Consider the following 23,576-nt stretch of genomic DNA (forward strand, 5'->3'; position numbering starts at 1 on the left):
TCAGAATGAGTCACAAGCCACATTCTCCGATTCGGAAAACCGTTTTAGAATGACACATAGCAAAAGGCAATTTTTCTGTTGCAAACCCAGTGTTTTTGCAAATCACAGAATTTGTGACCGCAAATGGCTCCATGCAAAGGCCTGTAGATACACAATGGATTAAGCACTACATAAATAATATATACTGTAATGAGGAAATGGCTGGATATCAACCCTTCTATAAATTCTTTCCATTTTAAGACGTTTTTGATATCAGCGAAGCTCCAGCTACTTTCTAAAGATGCCCAGATGAAGGCACTGTTCTAATAAAAAAAAAACACACTCAATGGCATAAAAGGTATTTGCGTCTTCAAAAAAGCTAACACTGTGATTTATGGAGTTAGAGGTATGTTGAAGTAAAAACAAATTGCAGCTATGAACAATAATAAAAGTAGTGCCCTAGTTTGTAGTTTTATAGAAGGAAAAACTATTTTTGCACTTCTCATATAGGTGTAGCTTATTATTTGTAGGCCTTGCATTAGCCAAGACCTTTTGATTTTCCTAAAATTATATATATATATATATATATATATATATATATATATATATATATATATATATATATATATATATATATATATAAATTCGGATTTTCTCCTTGCGGGGAAGTTTGTTCCTCGTGCACTCCCGTGTGACACACGGGAGTGCACGAGGAACAAACTTCCCCGCAAGGAGAAAATCTGAATTTATGCAATCGCAGCGGGTCCTGCTGCGCCTCGCGTGCACCGCCCCAGAGCACCCGAGAGCCTCCGAACTTGGGCCAGATTGAATTCATATATATATATATATATATATATATATATATATATATATATATATATATATATATATATATTCCAATCCCACTCAAAGAATGGGTCTGACACCTGCTCGGTGAGAAAAGTTGAATTTATTTGCAATTCCAGCTGGAGACAAAGTTCAGACGCGTTTCAGCCTCACGGCTTTCCTCAGTGCCCGTTTCACTTTAAAAGATATTGCACCTAGTGGTTAGGTATAAATCTAAGTAGATCTTTGTCGATGGTTGACAATATTGATCCATCCTCCGCGCCATACCTGCAACGATCCTTGTTGGGATTTAGTGCTTCCCGCTGTAAGTGCCGACACAGTGATCCACATACTCATACACCTGGTGGTGTCCCAAACATTGCTGGCCACGGAAAGCACACTTCCTCCGGCAGGCCAAAAACATGAGGCAGATGGTAATCCAACTTAAACCACCTTCACGCAGTGGGAACTGCTTCCTTTCTCCCTGTATGGCACCAACATCCAGTGAGTATCTTGTACCATCAGATATATATATTATACCTACTGGCGATCACCAGTAGGTAGTTATAGTTAGGACCTTGCTTCTATTCAAATAGCATTTTTTCTTTTGAAAATATTTTGGTGCTGTTTGACGAATCTTTGCGAAATTCAAAATTAATGGCCAACTCACTTTAGCTGGTGTGTTGAACATTTCGGGGTGATTCGTCAAGTGGGTGCTGAAAAAAGGGGAGGGCCCCAAAACGCATTTTCTCTCCGATAATTTCCATAGGGAACTTTAGACAGGGCTACAGCCCAACTGCTAAACGGAATTACACCAAATTTGGCAGAAAGCACTCTTTTTGTTAAATAGTGTAAATCCGTTCAGTACTTTCTGAGAAATTTTAATATTTCTCAGATATCCAAGTGGGGACATGGAGGATCTGCGATCCCTCCTGATATCGTGCCAGCAATCAGATTGGCTGCCAACACTTCAAACTAGGAAGTGTTGGCAGCCATCTTGTGACTCGGCTGAACAGAGTCACAAGAAAAAAGGTAAAACAACAGTTAAAAACAAGAAAAGGGGGCAGTGTAGAAACACCCTGATCCCCTAGGCCTGCTCAGGGGGTCCCAAAAAGGACCCTTAGGGCCAAAAAAAGCATTTTATTTTTTTTATCTTCAGTTGGATTCGCGTTGGAACCACGAATCCGGATGATTTTTTTAAAAAAATGAAGCGTGCGCGGCCATGCTTCATATTCTTTAAGCCCCAGGGTGGGTGAGGTCCCAGGGTTAATCAAAAATAATAATGCACGGGCCAGCATGGGCCCCCGCAGCCCCGGGACTGCCACCTCCTACATGTTTGCAGCTACCTCTGATCAAAAGCAACGTGGTCTCCTGCAGGAGGCAGGGAGTCGGCACGGACCGCTGGATACTTGAGGGTCCCCTGGGGTCTTCAACGAGTTTGCCAAGCCCTGGGGGATGGGGTCCCGAGGGCCTAAAATGGACCGGGAGGGGGGCCGCCCAGACCGCTCCCTTAAAATAAAGTTATATTTTCAAAAAAGAAATGTCCAAGCCCCGGGTGATGCGGTCCTTGGGGCTGAAAAAGGCCAGGGGTAGGGGGCCCCCTCCTTTAAATATATATTTTTTTAATCGTCCAGGCCTTGGGGACTGGGGTCCTTGGGGCTGAAATCGGCCTGAGGGGGCGTGCGGCCCACCTCCCCTTTGATTTAATTTTTTTTAATGGGTCAGGCCCCAGCGGATGGGGTCCCCGGACTCAAAAGGGTAAAAGGGAAGGGGGGCCACACTGGCCCCATTCCTAAAATACAAAAAAAACAAAGCCGGCAACTCGCTGGAGACCCGCACGTTTTCTACACTACTCTGCAAATGCACCTTCTGGCTCGCTCTTCTTTGGGGGATGAAGTCCCTTCGATGCTGAGGGTCCTTAGGGGCCAACTAGTTCACCTGTTACCTCCAGTAAGGCCAACACAGTGGGATTACTGAGAGGTGGTCAGAGGCCACGTTCCTTTTTACACCACTCTGCAAACGCGCCTTTCAGCGCACTGCTGGTGGGGCAATGAGGTTCCCTTGTCTCCTGAGGGCCTCAGGACTAGAGTGGACTTCATCCCCCAAGCAGCAGTGTGCCAGGAGGCGTGTTTGCAGAGTGGTGGAGAAAAGGGGTGTGGCTTCTAACCACAACTCAGCAATCTATCTGTGTGGTGCTTACTGGAGATAACAGGAGGGCTTGTTGGCCCCCAGAGACCCTCAAGAGGCAAGAGGATTTCATCCCCCTACCAAGAGTGCGCCAGGAGGCATGTTTGCAGAGTGGTGGATAAAGGGGGTGTGGCCTGCGACCACCTCTCAGCAATCCTACTGTGTGGGGCTTACTGGAGGTAACAGGTGGGCTAGTTGGCCCCTAAGGACCCCAGCAGCAAAAGGGACTTCATCCCCCAACCAAGAGTGTGCCAGGAGGTGAGTTTGCAGAGTGGTGGACAAAGGGAGTGTTGCCTGCTATCAGAACTTAGCAATCCTGCTGTGTGGGACTTACTGGAGGTAATAGGAGGGGTAGTTGGCCCCCAAGGATGTGCTTGGGGGCCAACTACCCCTACTGTTACCTCCAGTAAGTCCCAAACAATGGGATTGCTACGAGGTTTTCTAAGGCCACGGCCCCCTTTCTCCACCATTCTGCAAACACACCTCCTGACGCACCACTGGTTGGGGGGTTTTCAGTCTACTTTACTCCTGAGGGACCTTGGGGGCCAAGAAGCCCTCCTGATACCTCCTGTAAGTCCCACGCAGCAGACTTCCTGAGCCCTGTTTGGAGGCCTAATCCTCTTTCTCCACCACTCCATAGAAGTTAGCATTTAAAAAACCTTAAAAATTCACAGAAAAAAAAAGGTTACGGGGACGTTATAGTTAGGCTGACAGTTCACTCGTACAAAACCAGAGACATTCAGCCATTATAGTTAGCTGAGCTAACTATAACTTGTGCCCCTACAATGTACTGCTTATGACCTCACATATTACATCACACATGATATGGTCAGTGACATCACTGATGACATCACTGATGACATCAGTAACAACATCTCAAATGACATAACTGAGGACATCACTGATGACATCATCCATACCACTGCAAAACAACAGTTGATGGACAGAATCCAGAACAATGTCATACATTTACCCCAGTACAGAGATCTGGGCCTAAATCCATCATTTTTTTGCACTCCACACCACCCCAGTTCAGACATGGCCATATGCACATCAGCCTTGACCCTGTACCTCATGGGAACAGTCCAGCCCGAACTGCCAAGCCATGTCTTTCCTGGACCGGAATCAAGCATCCTAGGACCGGTTTCTGGCTATCAGCCATCTTCAGCCAGGATAGCTTGACTCCAGTGGTGTGGAGAGCATGGGACTCACGTCTGAGCATACCCATCCCACTCGGGGTGACAAATGCAAAACAACAATTGATGGACAGAATGCAGAACAATGTCATACATTCACCCCAGTACAGAGATCTGGGCCTAAATCCATCGTTTTTTTGCACTCCACACCACCCCAGTTCAGACATGGCCATATGCAAATCAGCTTTGAGCCTGTGCCTCATGGGAACAGTCCAGCCCGAACTGCCAAGTCTTGTCTTTCCTGAACCGCAATCAAGCATCCTTGACCGGTTTCTGGCTATCAGCCGTCTTCAGCCAGGATAACTTGACTCCAGTGGTGTGGAGAGCATGGGACTCACGTCTGAGCATACCCATCCCACTCGGGGTGACAAATGCAAAACAACAATTCTTGTTTTGCAATCATCCACACCACAGCATCTCTGGCGCACCCACTCACACCCCTATAGAAACTTTTATACACCCACTGCCACTGCCCCTCCCACACAACCATTCGCAAACCCATTCACAGAGCCATACCAGTACTTACACACCCACTAACTGATTCATTGATCTATACACACATCACTCATAGATCCACCCACTCACTAATATAGCCATTGACATATATTATCCACTCAAACAGCCATACAGGCACTCACATACTGATTGAGTCACCCATAGAACTACTAACACACCTAGACACTCACCCATACAGTCAATCATACAGCCACTTACTCACCCAAACAGTTGCACACACACCCACGTACTTACTCATACAAATAGTAACGCATATTTTCACAGCTATACAATCACTGATAGAAGCATGCACTCATCTATATAGCCACTCTCACATTCACTTACTCACGCATATAGTCACTCATATACCCCGTCACTCACATATACTGCCTTTCACATACTCAGTTACTCAGCCATAATGACACATGCACTCAATCACCGACACAGCCATACAGACACTCACTCACCCATACAACTTCTCACACACGCAACAGTACCCAATACAGCCACTGACTCACCCACTCACTGATCCATACAGGCAATCACACACATATGCACCCACAAACACAGACACCCACACAATCATAGAGATAGTCAGACAACCAATCAATCACCCATATAGCCATTCACGTACCCACTAACACAGCCATATACCCACTTAGACATCAACTGACAGACAGATACACACATTCACACAACCAGTGACTCACCCAAACATTCACTGAGGCACCTAATCACTCACTTATACAGTCAGTCATGCACCCACTGAGTCATCCATACAGTCACTCATACACCCACTGATTCACCAATACACCTAGGTGTGTGTATATATATATATATATATATATATATATATATATATATATATATATATATATATATATATATATATCCATATATATATATATATATCCATATATATATATATATATCCAACAATACCAGAGTCCCAAAGTGAAAGGACCACCAGGAAGATTCTTTGGAAAACATGGGTTTGTTCAAAATTTATCTTGTGGCAGGTATACAGGTAACCACTCCGCAAAGTTAATGCTGCCAGACGCGTTTCGGGGGGAGCCAACTCCCTTCTTCTGTGGCATTAGGTGCTTGACATGTGAACTTGCTAATTTTGTTAATTGCTGCCCAACACGCCCCTGAGCGGGGACGCGGCCACTCCTGCGGCATCTTGGGCGTTGTAGTTTGATGCACAATAGATCCCAAGTGGGTACAAAAGTTAATTTGCTGTGGCACAAGTATTAATCCCAAGTGGGTAGAGAGGGTGACTGGGCTATACACGCAAATATTTAGCGGCATAAAATTAATTGAATGCATTGTATGATTTATATGAGCACTTGCTCAAAATACGTCTGCAGACAATGATATCCATGGCACTACGTCACTTTATTAGATGTTAGTTGAATTGAAACACATTTAATACATACTTTTAATAATTAAATTGGTTGACAAAAATGAAAGATGTTGAAAATGTGAACCAATATGCATTTTATGAGAAATGTTAAGCCGCTTTTTAATTTACGTCTCGTGAAAACTACGAGTCTGTTTTCCATAGCAATGGTGTTTCATTCACGTGATTCAGCGTTAATGGGCTTTAAATACAGAAAACTTTAATTCCTCTGTGGTGAGCAAGCCTGGTGAACAGGCGAAACGCGTCCCAGCAGCCGACTTGTGAAATAAAGTCTTTGTAAAGCAGAACATGGCGTCGTCTTCCTGTGCTCTTGAGTAGAGGATTGTCGAATATATATATATATATATATATATATATATATATATATATATATATATATATATATATATATATATATATATATATATATTGACACTCATAAACTTTTAAATACACTCACAGTCACTGGATGATGTCATCAGTGATTCATCAGTGATGTCACTGACCATGTCTTGAGCGATGTAATATGTGAGGTCATAAGAAGTGCATTGCAGTAACGGCTAAATTTCTCTGGTTTTGTACGAGTGAAATGTAAGCCTAGCTATAATGTCCCTGTACCGTTTGGTTTTTTCCATGAATAGTCAGCCTTGTTTCTCTATATGGTCATGGAACTCATCCGTCATTTGCAATGTCCATATAATGTACAGCAGGAAGTACTTTTCCCCATACAATATACTTACTTCAATGCTCTTTCAAACAGCCCTTTTCATTCATTGCTAGGTTGTTGTGTCTTTCACATTTTTATTCTGCCCACCAAAGTATACAGCATGGGGCAGTGGATCAGCCCCAGTGGCCTAACTTCACCATGAATGACGCATTCAGCTCTACCACCAGGAGCACATCTACACAAAAAGAAGTTCCCTTCTGGCTACATGTGCTTTTGAGAACAAAAAAATACTTTTGTGCGTTTCAGTTTTTTTTTTATATCTATGAAGGCCTGGCAGCTCCCACAACAATAAACTTTTACAAAAACCTTTGCAAAACTAGATAAAGCAAAAGGGTGGGAGCCAGTGCCTAACATGTTGGCGTTGCCAATGCTTGTTCTAAAGGTGGTTTTGGAATGCAAATCACTCATTTACACAGTCTTATTGCAAGACAGAAAGTACGTTTAATCTACATGTGACGGATAAATGGCAAATACCTCAAACTCGAAATACGGACAGCGTCGTCCTACGTGTCACTTTTGCCTCTGAAGCATTCAGTGTAAACCTGTTTTTGAAAGGAAAAACACAGTCACTTCCAAGAAGTTGTTTTTATATTTATGCACAACACGGCTTGAAGTGGTGGCATCATAGGTCGATTTAAAGCCAGGAACTGTTTCCTAAATATCTGGCATCTGAGGGCAGGTGATTGTGTGTGTTTACATTTCATCAGCTGTGTTGTGCCTTGACTGACCTGAAGGACAGAGAGGAGGTGTTCATGGGTTTACACTGCACCTAGTTCAGTGCAGGAAATGGGGAAATGACGTACTCTCCGGCTGCAGCATTGTGGGTAGAAGAATCCTGGACTGTGAGGGCGTGCCCATGCGTTCACTCCACGAATCTGTTTTGACCCCTTTGTCACGGGTTCGAATCCCTGCAGGACCTCTCAGTATTCAAACCTTCCAAGGTCGATAAAATCAGTATTATTGACTCGGATAACAACAATCATCTATTACTCAGCGCCAAAGCCTTTCAGGGTGTATGGCGCTTTACGAATACACGTTATACAGCATAGCTCGGTATTGCTGCTGTACTTTCAGAGGAACAGTCCCACCACCTTTCAGAAGGTCTGCTGTACTAGTAAATACAGTACCAGCACCCATCTGCAGAGCTGGTGGACATCTAATGGACCTCCACTACCATTTTTCCGCAAGACTCCCACACTTTTCATGGGGTGGTCACAGCACTTTGCTACAAGGCAGCTGTGCCTTATAACTAATAACTGTTAAGGACAGAAAGAGGGCTTATCTGTGGCTTTTACGTCAACACTCTCATGTGAGAAATTATGATGCAATACTAAATTAATTGTTAGTCTGGAAAGCTTTTCGCACTATACTCTTTGGGGATTATTTACAAAGCCATTGCGCCCCTGGTGCATCACTTTTTCTGATGCAGCAGCAAACTCTGGGCATGCGCATATATACAAGGCCACATAAAGTCACCCTGCATGACTTTTCATGGCCTTCTGAAGATGGGCTTCTTTCACACATTACTATGCGTCACAGAGGCGTTCCCTGAGTGTTGCTGTGGGTGTTCCTACAAAACAACATGGAACTTGACCCATTCCCAAATTCACAACATTTTGTAAAACTGGGAATGCGTCAGAATCCTGTGCCTCCCCAGGGGATGTGAACGAATTGTGCAATCTGCAACACGCATAGAAAGAGGAAAATGGCATTAATGAATGTTTTTATGCATAAAGTGTCCATTCCTGCACAAAAAGAATCATCTCGCAAGGCAGGCACCCTTACACCATGACGCAAGCGTGCCTGCTCTGGCGCACAGCAGGCAATTGTGCGCCAGAGCAGGGTAAAACACAGGTATGCGTAGTATTGTTGTTAATATGGCGCATCCCACTCCCAGTGCTTTGAAACTGAGGCAGCGGCGTTCCTAAACTTGATATTATACCACAGTTTTCTTGTAGTATTTTACTAGATAGCTTTTGGTTATAATGAGAATTTCATAGCAGGATTGGATCTTGTCATGGGGTCTCCCTGAGGCGGTCACAGATGCCCATACTTTTAAAATAGACAGTGCATTGCTACAATCAACAATGATTTAGTGGTATGTGCAAGTCAGTGCACATTTACCATCAGTGCATCCAGCAGATCGTTGAAACAGATGGCGGAGCTCTGATAGGTGGCGGCTCCACCCTGCGCCTGGTGAAGTTGCCTCCATGACCACCACAAAAAAGGCAGACTTTCATTAAAAAACAGTAGGTATAATGGTCCTATCGTGGTGGGTGTATATGTTTCAGGAGGCCTTAATTAGTGACAGAAATTTCATTCCTGACACAGGCGTTGTTAGTGCACTTTCCAACAGGAGGTCTGCCCTGGAATGCGAGATGTGCATTTTCACCCATGTAGGTACATGAGGGGAGAAGGACAACAGGGAGAAGAGCTGGGGAGTAGGTAGGATGGTGGGAGAAAGTATGAAACTGAGATGGATCAGGTGAAAGGAAGAGAGCAAGGCTTTAAGTAGGTCGGGTCTTGCCGGTGCTCAGCACTGGCCGTTCTAAAAACAAGCATTCGAAATGCAATAGGTCTCGCATTAGGAAAGTTTGTGCTATTGGTCTTATAAATTATTTTTTTAAATTTATGTGTTGTTTTTGAAAATAGCTAAATTAATAGCTTTGTCATTTACAGTGCCAATAGCTATAACTTTCGCAAATGTGACATCTATAGCATTTGTAATGCAACATGTTTTGTATTTACGTGACTTAGATGTATTGATATTACAAATAACAATGGATTTTAATTTTTTAAATAATTACTACTTAAATAATTAATTTAATTTGTAATGTCAATAGCTTTAAGTTTTGTAAATAACTTTTGTGAAGATTATGTTCAGTGTTTTTTATTTTGACGAAAATCCAAGAACAAAAGTGAAATATTAACATCTTTTTGTGATTTGTAATACAGCTTGAAAGCTTGAAAACAGCTTGAAACATTGAAAGAACATATTTGAACCAGTGATGCGGTGATGGTGCTGAGTGATGCTGTGGTTGCGCTGAGTGATGCTGTGGTTGCGCTGAGTGATGCTGTTGTTACGCTGAGTGATGCTGTGGTTTCGCTGAGTGAAGCTGTGTTTGCGCTGAGTGATGCTGTGGTGGTGCTGAGTGATGCTGGGGTGGTGTTGAGTGATGCTGTGGTGATGCTGAGTGATGCTGCGGTGGAGCTGAGTGTTAATGTGGTGGTGCTGAGTGATGCTGGGGTGGCGCGGAGTGATGATGTGGTGATGCTGAGTGGTGCTGTGGTGGTGGTGACTGTTGCTGGGGTGGTGCTAGGTGATGCTGTGGTGTTGCTGAGTGATGCTGTGGTGGTGCTGTGGTGGTGCAGAGTGGTGCTGTGGTGGTGGAGAGTGGTGCTGTGGTGGTTCAGTGTGGTGCTGTGGTGGTTCTGTGGTGGCACTGAGTGGTGCTATGGTGCTGCTGAGTGATGCTGTGGTGGTGCTGAGTGATGCTGTGGTGGTGTTGAGTGGTGCTTTGGTGGTGCTGAGTGGTGCTGTAGTGGTGCTGAGTGATGCGGTGGTGGTGCTGAGTGATGCTGTGGTGGTGCTGAGTGGGAGATGGGGAGAGGGAGAAAAGGGAGAGCAGGGAGAGGGTAAAGAGAGGGAGAGAGAGGAGAGAGAGGGGGGAGAGAGGAGAGAGAGACGTAGACGGGGAGAGGAGAGGCAAGAGAGGGAAAAGGGGAGAGGTAGAGGGAAGTGAGGGAAAGGGAGAGAGGGAAAGGTAGAGAGGGTAGAGGGAGAGAGGGAGGGTAAGAAGAGAGGGGGAGGACGAGAGCGAAGGACGGAGGGGAGAGAGAGGGGAGGGAGAGAGGAAGAGAGAGAGGAGAGCAGGCAGAGGGGGAGATGGGGAGAGAGAGAAAAAGGAGAGCTGGGGGAAGGTAAAGAGAGGGAGAGAGGAGAGAGAGGGGGTGAGAGAGAGGGAGAGGGTGAGAGAGGAGAGAGGGAGAGGGAAGTGAGGGAAAGGGAGAGAGGTAGACGGAGAGAGGAAGAGTGAGAGAGTGAGGGGAGGAAGAGAGAGGGAGGACGAGAGGGAAGGAGGGAGAGGAGAGGGATTGGAGTGAGAGAGTGTGAGAGAGAGAGAGAGAGGAGAGCAGTGAGAGGGATATTGGAGGAGAGAGTGAGAACCGGGTGCAGCATACCAATTCATGGCAGTCCATTTATAGCTTTGAACGGTCTTAATTGCAAGACAGCAATCAGATTTTAAGGTGCACAGTCTATATGCCTTTGTGTTTCAAAATGTTCGTTTTCTACATGGTATCCCTCCAATGAGGTTAAGTACTGGCCTATGAGGTTACAGGAAGAAATCACAATTGAAAAGAGGGGCAATGAACAAACTAGCCGCAACGTACACATAACTATTGTTTTTGATTCAAGAGAAATTAATACGATTTTCTTTAGTTATATGCAGAAGTATATTTTCTACGAAAGTGGATAAAGAAATACTTATGAAGACAATACAGAAATTAGTTACCATGCAAGAAAGCCGTAATTGAATAATACATAACAGAAGCAACATGCAATACTTTCAAGCTCAGTTCTTTGAAAAGCAAACGAAAAGATGGTTTAAAAAATAAAAATCCACGCCACAGCTTGGTATTGCTCTCACAAATAGGAATGCATTTGCTTGGCTTTACTTCTACCTTCTTTTTTATGCATAACAGACCTGTTGTTGTGTTGGCCCCATTACACCAAAACACGACAACTTGTCCTCAGAAAATCGTGAGCAAACCACTGCTAAAACTATGTTACTCCCGAGTGGGTAGCGCGTGTTCACAACATCAAATACATGGTGTTTGGCTCAGGTTTTCACCAATAGTGATGCAATAACCAAAATTACTGCGCAAGACACAGTGAATCTTACCTTCATGAAGTATACGGCAAACTTGCAGCCCCACGACAAATCACTCGGTACCAGGTAGTGGACGAGGGCGGGCTGGAACCAGGAAGTGAATAAAATGGAAGTCTCTGAAAGCTCATTGGTTGAGGACATACGTAAGAGCTGGAGCGTCAACCGCAATTGTGTTAAATCAAAAGAGCGGCAAAAAGTGAGGAAAGACTATATGAGTGGTGAAAGACTCTTTGTCTCATACTGGTCATTAACTAAAACTGGCGATTAGGTGCCAATATGTGTGAATAAAGTCAGCCCCTATTAGTGTTTGATAGTGGAGGTACATTGCTTAAAATTGACAATTGTACCGAAACGGGCAGTGAAAATTGGGTATATTACGTAAATGTACTGATTAATTTATCATCAGCCAAGCCTCCAGTTGCGCCGTAGAAAGGAAAGGGAGAGAGGTGGAATGGATAGAACCAGCGGTAACTAAAAAATGTAAAAAAAAAAAAAAGTTAAAATAAAAGGAGACACGGCCTAGCGGCCGTGAAACTGAAAGTACGGCCGGCCGTGAATAATTAGGGGAGGAGAAATGGCTGAGTCAGAGCGCACGCTGGGGGGAATGAAAGGCTTTGATGCAGCAGGGGGCGGAGCGGGAAGAGCTGCTGGCAGCAACAAGCTGGGGAACAGATGGCTGGCTTTGATGTGCACGCTCTTTTTAGGTTAATTCGCTTGCGCATTGACCTAAAAAGCGCACGGGAACAGCATCAAATCGCCAGTTTGGTAAGCTCTGGATAAGCCCCTATATTTCTCGCCAGCAATGCGCAAGCGCATTAGAAGGCGAGACCTAAAAAGCAGGTGCAGAGACGGGTCCCTATCGGGATCTCCATTTTTGCATTCACCCTTGATGGAAAAAAAAAACCTTAACTGTACAGCAGTACCACCCTTCACTGCCTTTGATGTAGCTTCAAAGAGACTCGTTATAGTGCTTTCACAGTCTCATCATTTCAGAACTGAAGCGTTTTCCATATTATATACAACGGAGGCATAGATGCAGCTTTTTTATCTTATGCAACCACCAGCCATTGACAAAGCCAACAGTCCTGGCTTGTTGTAAGTGTAATGCTACTTGTTGTCTATATATATCTGGATGCAATGACAGAAGCAGCAAAACACACAAGAGAAAAAGAGAGAGAGAGAGAGAGAGTGTGTGCCTCTCTCTCTCTAACTGTGTTTGCTTGCTGTCTCCTCCCCCCCAACCTAGTGGTTGCCAATGAGACAACTGAAAATCTATTAGACGTTTCCCCACTTTTTCCTTCATGTTGCAGATGCTGCCCAATTCTTACTTCCAATCACAGGCCAGTGTAGCATAGGATGTTGCCAGTAGGTGTTGAATCTACAAAAGCACAGAATCACAGGAACATATGCGACTCGGTTTTTAAATAGGTCTCAACAAAAAGGAGGATTACCTAGATTGGTGTAGCAAGGATCTGGACATATTAAAATAGAATTGTATGACAAGGCCTCACAAACCAACCTGGGTGTCATTCTTCATCATGGGCCCTCTACATTTGTCAGAAATGTTTATAGTGACAAATGGGGGCCCTCATTAGCAGGGGGTACTTTTGGGAAAGTGGTGCAGAATCCAGAGTGTAGGGTTAAAAATCTCAGGCTCCTTCTCATGCAATTACCTTTATTGTAGGCAGGTCAACAAGATAAATAAAATAAAACGTCGATGTAGAGGAACCATTATTCCTCTGACATCATGTGGGAATCCACAACATCTACAATGGGGCAGGGATGAGCCCTTTGTGATCGCCATACCATGACCCCTGCCTCCTGATATTGCTGAACCTCTCAGCTGCCTTCGACACAGTTGACCATCCCACCCATATTTGTGACCTGGAGTCTAGAATGGGATTCACTCGAAATGTCCTTCACTGGTTCTCCTCCTCCCTTACCAACCAACACCAGTGTGTTCACTTGGGCACTTCCAGGTCTCAAATGGTCCATATCATCTGCAGGGTTACACACTGTACCTTGTCATCTTCATCCTCAATATGGTGTCGCCGGGGACTCTGCTCACAGATTAGAGCATTGTCATCGTAAGGATTTTTGGGGACCTGGGCAAGGACTATTTTGAGCCCCTATGTTGCGAACAACTGAAATATGACCCAGGTTCCACAAATCCTTAAAATAACACTCGGTAGAGAGACAGTGAGAGGTAAAGGTTGCTACAGAGAAAGAGAAAGGCTGAAATAGAGAAATAGAAGTGTGCTAGAGATACAAATCAATTTACCAGGGGGCCCTTTGGGAGGTGGGGGCCGGGATAATTGCCCACTTTGCCTATGCCTTAAAACATCTCTGACAGCATCAAGATTCATCAGTATGCTAATAATACACATATAATGTTAAAAGACTCCTAAGTTTCAAACATCCAGCACCTCAAACTCTGCCTGCATCTCTACTGCATACCTCAAGGTCAATCCAGCCAAGGCAGAATTCCTGTTATTTGCCAAGAACAACAAACAAAAAACAGTACTAACCTGGCACAATGAAATCAACCTTGATGGCTTCAAAACTCAACTTTCAATGACTACTAGTACTAAGCCACTTGGATTCACCCTGGACACTAACTTCACCCTCAAGGAACACTTTCCCATAAAACAAGATGGCCTCGTACCAGCTCTCTCCTGTAAAGAAAGTGAAACAATTCACACGTACGGTCTCCTGCAATGCCAGGTTTAAATTAACACATTTCAACTTCTTACACCACACCTATCTAAAACCGGTAGCCCTTAAACGCATTTCGAGTGATAGGGGGTAGATGCCCCAGATGCACTGAGGAGAAGGCAGGCTTTTTACATCTGGCGTGGAATTTTCCCAATGGTTAGACAGTTCTGGGTGGAGGTGGTGAGCAGGGTTGTCACAGCCACGGGCATTCGTGTGCAGCTGGAGCCCTTGTACTGCTTATTGGCAGCTGTTGGAAGCCCAGGAAAAAGAAGCTCCCATATAAACTCCTACAATTAATGCTAGTTCTCGCTAGGCGCAGGGTAGCTATAACTTGGACGGGCCAGCGAGGCCCAGAAGTGTGCACCTGCCTTAAAGAAATCCGCTAGTGGTCTCTAGCTGAAGAAACCCATATGAAACTTGCCCGAAGGGGCTGCAGGATGACCTTACAGCCTGGCGCGAACTGTGCACTACTGGGTTGGCAGTGGGGGAGTCCTCTTTGCAGCGTACAGGTTCCAGCAGGGGGAGCGGCTCAGGTGAGGATCCTCTCCCTCAACAGATGGGTGGGGACGAATAACGTTAGCATATCTTGTGTGTGTTGGGCACATGTCTCAGGCCCCTTCTTCGTTGAATCATGTCTAGAAGAGCATTTGTTTCTCGTAATGCATTTCTTTCGGGATGCTGCTGCCGGTTCTATGTACCACTGTTGATTCAATGGTATTCCTTATACACTGTACCCATGCAAATTTGTTTTTGGTTTAGTTCTTTCATATGACAAATGATAAATAAAGTTCCTTAAAAAAAAAAGGGAAACAATTTCTTCTGGAAAGTGACTTTCAAACTGCTTTTTAAGCTTTTATCCTCTCTCATTTTTTTTTGGGATGGTGGTAACGTCCTGCTCCATTACCTTCCAGAGTCCACATTGGGAGTTCTTCCTATGCGTTGCAGCACATCTAATCCAGGGCCTGAAGTAATATGATCCCATCACCTCCGTTTTGATGGAACTCCACTGGCTCATCTTTTTGTGCCGCATCATCTTCAAAACCAGCTGCATCATTTACAAAGCCAACAAGACCACCCCACTTATATTGCAGATACACTCACCATCTCTGGTTTCTCAGCACACCTACAGCCAGGACACCATCAGACTGCAGACTGAGAAGCGTAAAAAAATAGTACAAGGAAGCAGGCCTTTTTCATGTATGTAGCCAGGATCCAAAACAACATCTCCATGTCCTTCAGAACCACTACACCGCATCTCCAATTTAGGAAAGAGTTGAAGATGCCACTCTTTAAAGAACACTAGATTAAAATGCATTAATAGTCCACACACCAGCTACCTCTCGATTCACTTGCTGACTTTATGCTTGTCTTTAACCCTTTACAGTGCTCCATAGCTCCATATATTTACATGCATACGTACATGCAGACTGAGTCAATTCTAGCAGGACATTCTGTGTGCCACAAAAATGTTTTACTGTACAATGGACAGGTGTAACAAAGAAGATGTGCTTTGTGACCATCCTTCACTTCCACTGCCCTGCTCAAGTAGAGGCCTAAGAATACCTCTCAGTGGCTGGAGCACATCTGAAGTGAATCCACTTTTAAGGGATGTCTCATGGTGTCATGAACTCTGAGACATGGCAGTATTAAAGGATGATTCCTCACCATGTCATCAGTGGAGCCGGGTGAAGAGTTGCATGCGGTGCAAATTAAAATCAGGCGACATGGCACCCTGCACCCCTCATGAAATATATTGCTTATATATTAATCATTTGAACATTGCAAGGTTTGGAGGTCCACTGAAAACAATAGAGTACTAATAGGCTGGCTGTTATAGTTATGTAGCTTAGTATAATGGTTGGTATAGCTCTTTTGTTCCAAAGTCAGGTGTTTGCTTTTTAGATCTCACCTGAGACAGCATATGCTCTGTCACTTGTGAGACATTTTGTTTAATTACAGGTGGCTTAGAGTCTGCTCATTGCTTACCACTGGTTGACTTCACCAGAACTCTAATTTCTTTGCTTTTCTTTGGTCAGTGCATGCCGGCGTCACTTCCTCTTTGTCTGTTTGTCCTTACCCTGGAGCACGGCCAAAATACTACTCACTTGCCTACTGTCCTTCCACTGGTCGTGCTTCCATAGCTATTTTTTAGGTCTCACCTACGCAGCGTGCATGCGCTGCATCGGAGAGAGACCTAATGCCATCGGCACAGCTTTGGAGGCAAAAACGTGCATTTGTTGCATTGCTTGCAATGCCAACGCGTACACGTCTGGGGATTCCCTTGCGGGAGCACGCAGCACCATATGGTCGCAACTTGCTGCACGCTCCCACAAGGGAATCGCGCAGGCCCCCCTTCCCCTGCTGCCGCAGGAATGCAGTAAACAAGCAGTTCTAAGCCAGTCAGACTCACGGGTCAGCACTGCAGCTTCCCAATGCGTGTGTCTAGCTCACTTCGTGACCGGGGCTTCACAGAGATACTAAAATTAAAGCAAAGTTTTATTTAGAGGCGATTGTTAACTATTATCTTCATTTAGTGTGTTATGTATTTCTAAATGAATCCAAGTACTCTGCGATTGTCGGTCGTAAGGAAAGCTGGCATAGAGCAACATCGCCATCTTGCGATCTTTCTAAGTAAAGCCTCTGGCAGCAGTATCACCCTTTTACTGGTTTCTGGGGTGAACTTGGTCTGTCGTCCTGGATTAGCAAACTGCAGTGATTTCAATGCTTTTGCAGCTTGATCCTAAATAAACAGAAATCTACTTTTAAAATTTCCACTTTTTATTTGCATAAACTGTACACATGTTTCTGGATACTATTTCCTAATACCACGCTTAGGTTGTGGCAGCTAACGGTTGGCAGCACATTCACCAAAGCGGTGCATCGTAGGCTCTAAGGATGTAGCATAGCGATAACTTGGACAGTACAGCGTGCATATAAACACACTGAAGGTATTAAGAGGGAAGTTCCCACCACAATGGTTCTGGGTAATAAATAGCCCTCAAAACAAAATTCCAAAATCACACCGCCATTTTTCCCAATGTAAATTGTCACTTTGATTAGATCCTAACATCTAAGAGAGATTCGTTTGCCACCATTTTTTTTCCCTTGCTTTTCTCGGGCACATTTCAGGTGGAAAAGAGGCACACTTTCCTTTATATTAACGCAGAGGTACGACTGCCCCACCTAAAGTTTTTACTTTTAGTTTCACAGGGTGTGAAAATAAGGTAGCTAAGAAACAAGTTATCCTGAAAGTAATAAAATGACTGGATGATTTCTGCCATTTTGATCGCGTGCAATTTAATAACCTGAAAACATGTTTGCTGAAATGTGCTCTTCAAATCCTTTTCGGATTCATAGGTGTGCAGTGTCTGAAACAGCAACACATGCACTGGTCTCTTCATTCCATTGAATTCTGAGAGGTGCGTGGAGTGAGGAGAGGGCAGCATAGCACGAGGCATCCTGGCTGTGACTGTGGGTGGAGGAATTCAGAGCAAAAGGTTTGCCCAAACAGGGATCCCAAAAATTGCATTGTGATATGAGGAACGTTGCACTAATAGAAACTCTTGCCGTTTATGTGGGCGAAACACCACTATTACAGTGAAAACAAATTATTTGGAAGACTATGTAGAAAGAGCAATCCGGTTTATTAAAAACGTTGCTCTGAATGTATATTTTATAGGTATGAAACTCACCTTTAAACATACTTGGCGTTCATTTCACACCTGCAAGAATGACCGATTTTAGTTTATTTGCAACAATTTATACAATTAGTAGTGTAATCGGCAAACTAAAAACTGATTTTAAAATCCGAATGTGTGTTGGCAAACTGAAGTTTCATACTATGAATGCTTTGAAAGAGGTTTAAGGGACAAAACATTATCTGCTCAGAATACTTAAAAACATACCAAGTAGAAAGGCCCGCATCAGCTTCATTAGTATTCTGTGCTTTAAGAGGAAGGAACATTGTTCATGTCTGCCACTTAAGCCCTTCAATTCAATCAACTTTAAACACTGTAATTTCTGTAGGGGGGCTTTATAACCACAGGACAAGGCTTACTGCTAAATTCAGAACCACAAGTTTCAGTTACTATATCAAAATTTTCCCTTTTTAACCCATGGATAGCAAATTGACCTTGTCACATTATTTAAATGTATACGCCCAAACCACCTAATCACAAATAAATTCATACCCACTGTTGTGGAGTCAACTAACCAACCCTATGGGTAAGAAATGAAAGAAAAAACGTTGCGGAACCTGTTTACCAAAGGGACTGAAACCATCATAAAAAACATGAATACAGGGGGCTTACCTGCAATCAAATTCACGTTAGTCACTGTGCTAACCTTTGTATTTTTAGTCATAATTTCCCCTCTCATCTTAATCTTGTAGTGTACAGCTCTGTAAATTTAGATGAGGGCATTGTACAAACGAAGGTAATTTATGTGATAGACCTGTTGTGTGTTATTAGGACTATCAGTTGGTACTTCATTATAGTGACTAACTTTTTACAGTATGTCAATACTCCATCTTCAAGACAGAATTAAATGATCGACCTCAGGGATAGAAGAAATCAACCTTGGTGCTTGGACACCACATCCTCCAGGAGATGGTAAACTCGAGGAACAGAAGATCCTGTATGTCCGACATAACTTGCTGGAGTCATTTCTACACCATATTAGAAACAAAGAGCCTGGGAGCATGCACAGCGGGCCATAATTCTCTAGTTTAGCAGAAATAACCCGGATGAGGCCCACATGCACTGCAGCAAACAAAGCAGCCTCTAATTAGGCATCCATACACAGGATTCAGGACTTTCTGCTGTAGCTCTTATTGGTAGTAATAGTAGCCTACAGAGAGACTGCTTGATCATTAATCATCCCAGTCACACAAGTGGCAAACAAAACCATGTGATCTGAAGGGCGCCATTCCAACAGCATTGCAATGCAGAGGCACGTTACACAGAGCATTTACCCTCTGCTCATTGAAATAGTACACAACAGTTTAAAACTTTTGGAGACATAACCATCCTACCTACAATTAACGGAGAAGCCTGTTTAGGCTTGAAAATACTGCTTGCAGCTCTATGGGAAAATAATATAGGTCAATCTGATAATGAAAGATTTGGTGTTCAGAGTTTACCAATGGTCGCACCTCTTTTGAAATTAAAGGAATGCCAGGAGAGACACTGCCAAAGACTAGGCTAAAAGATGCAGGCATGAAAATACTTTCCTAGTGCCATTTTTCAAGACCAAGCCTCGGAATGAAGATGGAAGGAAAGTGAACTAGAGGTCCTCATCAGGCACATGGTGCTGCTGTGTATGTCACACGTTTAGCCTGACCACAAGGACCACCTGAAAGCAAAAAGCTCTGAAGACAAGAGACTTCTAGAGCTGCGATGGTCCCCATGCAGTTTCTCTCCCAAGGAGAGAAGGTCCAGTCAAATATTTTGTTCTGGATTACAGCGGTAAACTAAAGGTGTTTCTTGAGAACCAACATGCACTTTGCCTTCTTGAGTCAGAGGCCTAAAGTGAGTAGGACCTATGTTACTCATCAAGTGCAAACAGGATAGGTCCCACATTCAGTCATCCAGACAGATTCAAATCTACTTAATAGTCCAGAACAGAGCTAGCACACTGGCATGGGGACTTTACAGAGCACCAGACAAACCACACTAAATAGGCAATGAATTTAAGCACTAATACCCATTCAGTTGTTCAGTGATCTGTAGAGTCTTCACTGAAGTTGGGTGTCATACTTCCATGGATAAACTGATGACTAGGACTTCCCAAACATAACAGAAAAAGACAGAAAACATTCTGCTAAAGTTGAGCAGTCACTGGAGTTATGCAAGTATTACAAAAACCTTAAAGCCAAACTCTAGCCAAAGTGTTGGAGCTTGTCAGTCTTACAAATGCTATGAACTTCATGTATTGACTCTGAAGGGGAAAGAGGATATATAAAGTAGGTAGCCGAAGGCTCCTGCACTGAACCAATTCTCAACTGAAATGAGCTAACAAGATATGCCCCAGATTAAACACCTCCTTGAAAATCCGAAATGATCAAAACCTCTCACAAGTCTGCTTGACTGCAAAGAAAGTAGACATGAACCCCCAACTGCTAACAGATGCACAAACCCATGCGTGAATGAGATTGACATCCCTCAAGACCAATATCTTCAGTAGGAAATAACCAGTAGGGAGGACCAACATCAACCTAGGTGGCACTGAACGCTTCATGCTGTCCTTCACGGAGTCTCCATCACGTGACTCAAATCCAGGATTAATGATTGCAGTCATATCTGCAGAACCAACAAATGCACAAAGAATTAGAACTCTGATTTGGTAGCTCTTCTTAGTCCTTTAATGGCACATCTTGCACGACAGACTGATCTGAAGAGAACCGGCGCAGGATTTATTGTTGACCCGTCTATTCATATACACAGACTCACAGACTGAGGCTTGCTCATTTGGCGATTTCTAGTGTGTAGACTTAAAATAGTGCTTACGCTATTTTAAGACCTTGGTACACTCCACAGTGGCGGATTCCTGACAAGTATGAAGCTCATTTAAGTCCGCAGGCATTTTAGCACACTTAAGTGCTGTTGGATCTTTCAGACAACTTGGTACACCTCCTAGCATTAGGCCGGTGCACACCTCTGCATAATATTTGATGGCAAGCTTAGTCTTTCAGGTATCCCAAGACAAGTCCTGTGACATTTGGCTGGGCCAGCACTTATGTAATATTTGGCCACCTGGGCCCCTTTGGAGGTATATGAGTGGCTCGAACAGGGAACCCTACTATGCCCGAGTCTAGCATCCTTTTTCAGAATTGCTCCCTTGTAACATAATGAAAATCACTCCTTAGGCAGAAAAAATACAAGACATTTGATCGGTACACTCATTATTTCAGAGCATGTGGTGAAAGAAGTCCCTATACATGCAAGTAAGGAGGAAACTATAATGGGCCGCATGTTCCAGCATCTATGCTGGTAAATGAGGGGAAATGCTCGACACTGCATCGGCTTTGTGGTGGACTGCACAGAAGCTGATCATTAAGAATTATAAGCGTACGATAAAAAGCAAACTAATGCAAAAAACAATACAAAATCTAGAATGGAGCACACAGCTAGGCAAAACAATGTTTAAACATCAATTTTTCCAAGATAATAAATGTACTTGGGTCCTCTATTCTGTGGGTTCCAACAGCTCATAAATTTTGAGAAAAGGGGACCAATGTTGAGCAATCGGAATTTAATGAACCACTTTTTATTTTGGTTTCCTGTTTAGTCTCTTCCACCCATAGACAATATGCTTTTGGGAATCTAATAAAAACTAGTCTGACAAAAAAGGCAAGAATTTTTGGAACTGGACTTGCAGCAAGTTATTTCCCATGGGTGAAATCATACTGCACGAAAAGTAAGCCTTTTCACGTAAAAAATTAGCGTCATCTAAATCGATTATTTGAAATATTTTCTTTACAAGTCTTTTGTGTAAATTAAATGGATCACAGCACCCCTTCTGCAAGTCCTGGAATTTGTCAATATAAACTTGTTCGTGATGGAAATAGACTGTATTTTCCTTGCTAAGGGCCATCAATACAGTTCTAAGTTGAAGTAACAATATGTCATTTGATGAGAGCATTCTCAAAGTCTTTAATCCGGTCTGGTGGGTATAGTATGTTTTATGACATTCATTGATAGCTTGAAGCTGTTCTCCAACTGAGCATGAATCCATTTTAGATGAGCAGTAAGATTTTGTTTTGTCCACATTCAGAGATCTTTGTTGCTTCTAGTGGTTCCTACGTGGCTCACCCTGAAGAAAGCATTAAATTCAAATCAGATTTGTGTTGCAAAGCTTTGCTACATTATTTTTTAAGGAAAAAAAATCACAAATTAAAGTGTGCCTTCTTTTCAACAACTGAAATTAGGGGACTGTTATTACTCTAAAAGTGGGCAAGGGGAAGAAACTCCAACATTTTGTTGATTGAGGAGCACACAAATTGACTGAAAGTTTAGGTTGTAAATTTAGTTTGCTCAGACCCTTAAACTCTAGCCACTGACGTTCGGCTTGGGACAGAGTTTATAAAAAGAGGGTTAATAGTAGATCATCCATCTTGAAACACAACCATGATGCACAAAACTCACTAGGCAAATTAAAAGTATCAAACTCTAAGAGTGATATGGAAAACTCAGTTAAGTAGAATGGTTAATGTAAATTATAAAAGTTAGGCAGTAAGCAAGATAAGCATTGGCATAGTTAATAGGTCTAGCTTTTGGGACCTTATAAGTATTTAGTTGTGAAGCACAATATCCTTGGTGCAACAACATCAACTGTTGCATGGCTAAACCCTTATAAGGTCCCAAAGGCGAGACCTATTGGCTATGCCAATGCTTGTTTCTTTTAGTTGTAACATTCCATGAGATTGTATGTATATGCAAGTTGTCTCCCCCTTCCATTCCACTCCAACTTGTTGCGTGTAAGTTACCGCATGTTGCTCACCCTAGAAAAGATCTTTAGGTATTTTTAAACCCTCCCACTCCCATGCGAACACACACTTCCCACGGCCCACCTCTCCCTCCACCACATCAAACAGTACTGCTGTTACAGGATGCAGGGTCTCAATATTCACCCTCAATATTATTACGCAGCGATAAAGGGCCTCATTCATGAGACTCCTTGCGCCTCCGGAACGTCACTTTTTGTGACTTTCCGTGGCACAGAAGCCTGCGTAATATATATTAGGCAGCACTAAGCCACTCTTTTTGGCTTAATACTGCCTGATAAATATCAGTTCCTTTAACGCAATGTTATGCGTTAAAGGGGCGTGCAATGGGTGTTGCTGAGGGCGTTCCCAGCAACATCCATGGCCTTTTGACACTGCCCCAGATTTAGGAGAAATCATAAATCTGAGGCAACGCCAAAAGCATATGCCTCCCCAGGGTTGGCGTAAGGGAAGCACAACAAGGAAAAATATCTTTATTCCTCCTGGGTTTTCCTTTTTCTATGTGTGCTGCATTCTGCGGCACACATAGAAAGAGGAAAAAGCCTATTGTGATTATTTTTGTACAGAAAGGTCTCCCTTCCTATACAAAAATAATCATCCCCGCAACGCTGGCACCCTTGCACCATGGTGCAAAGGTGCGCACGGCAGCCCATTG

General features: G+C 43.6%; 1 pseudogene; it reads right to left on the reverse strand.

Annotated features, from left to right (window-relative positions):
* LOC147747277 (ARL14 effector protein-like) overlaps positions 1–22,152 on the reverse strand; it is a 31,176-nt pseudogene extending 9,024 nt beyond the window's left edge.
* Positions 22,153–23,576: the final 1,424 nt, after the last annotated feature.

This window comes from Lissotriton vulgaris, chromosome 1_1, assembly GCF_964263255.1.
Source record: "Lissotriton vulgaris chromosome 1_1, aLisVul1.2, whole genome shotgun sequence".
In the NCBI taxonomy this organism is placed as follows: Eukaryota; Metazoa; Chordata; class Amphibia; order Caudata; family Salamandridae; genus Lissotriton; species Lissotriton vulgaris.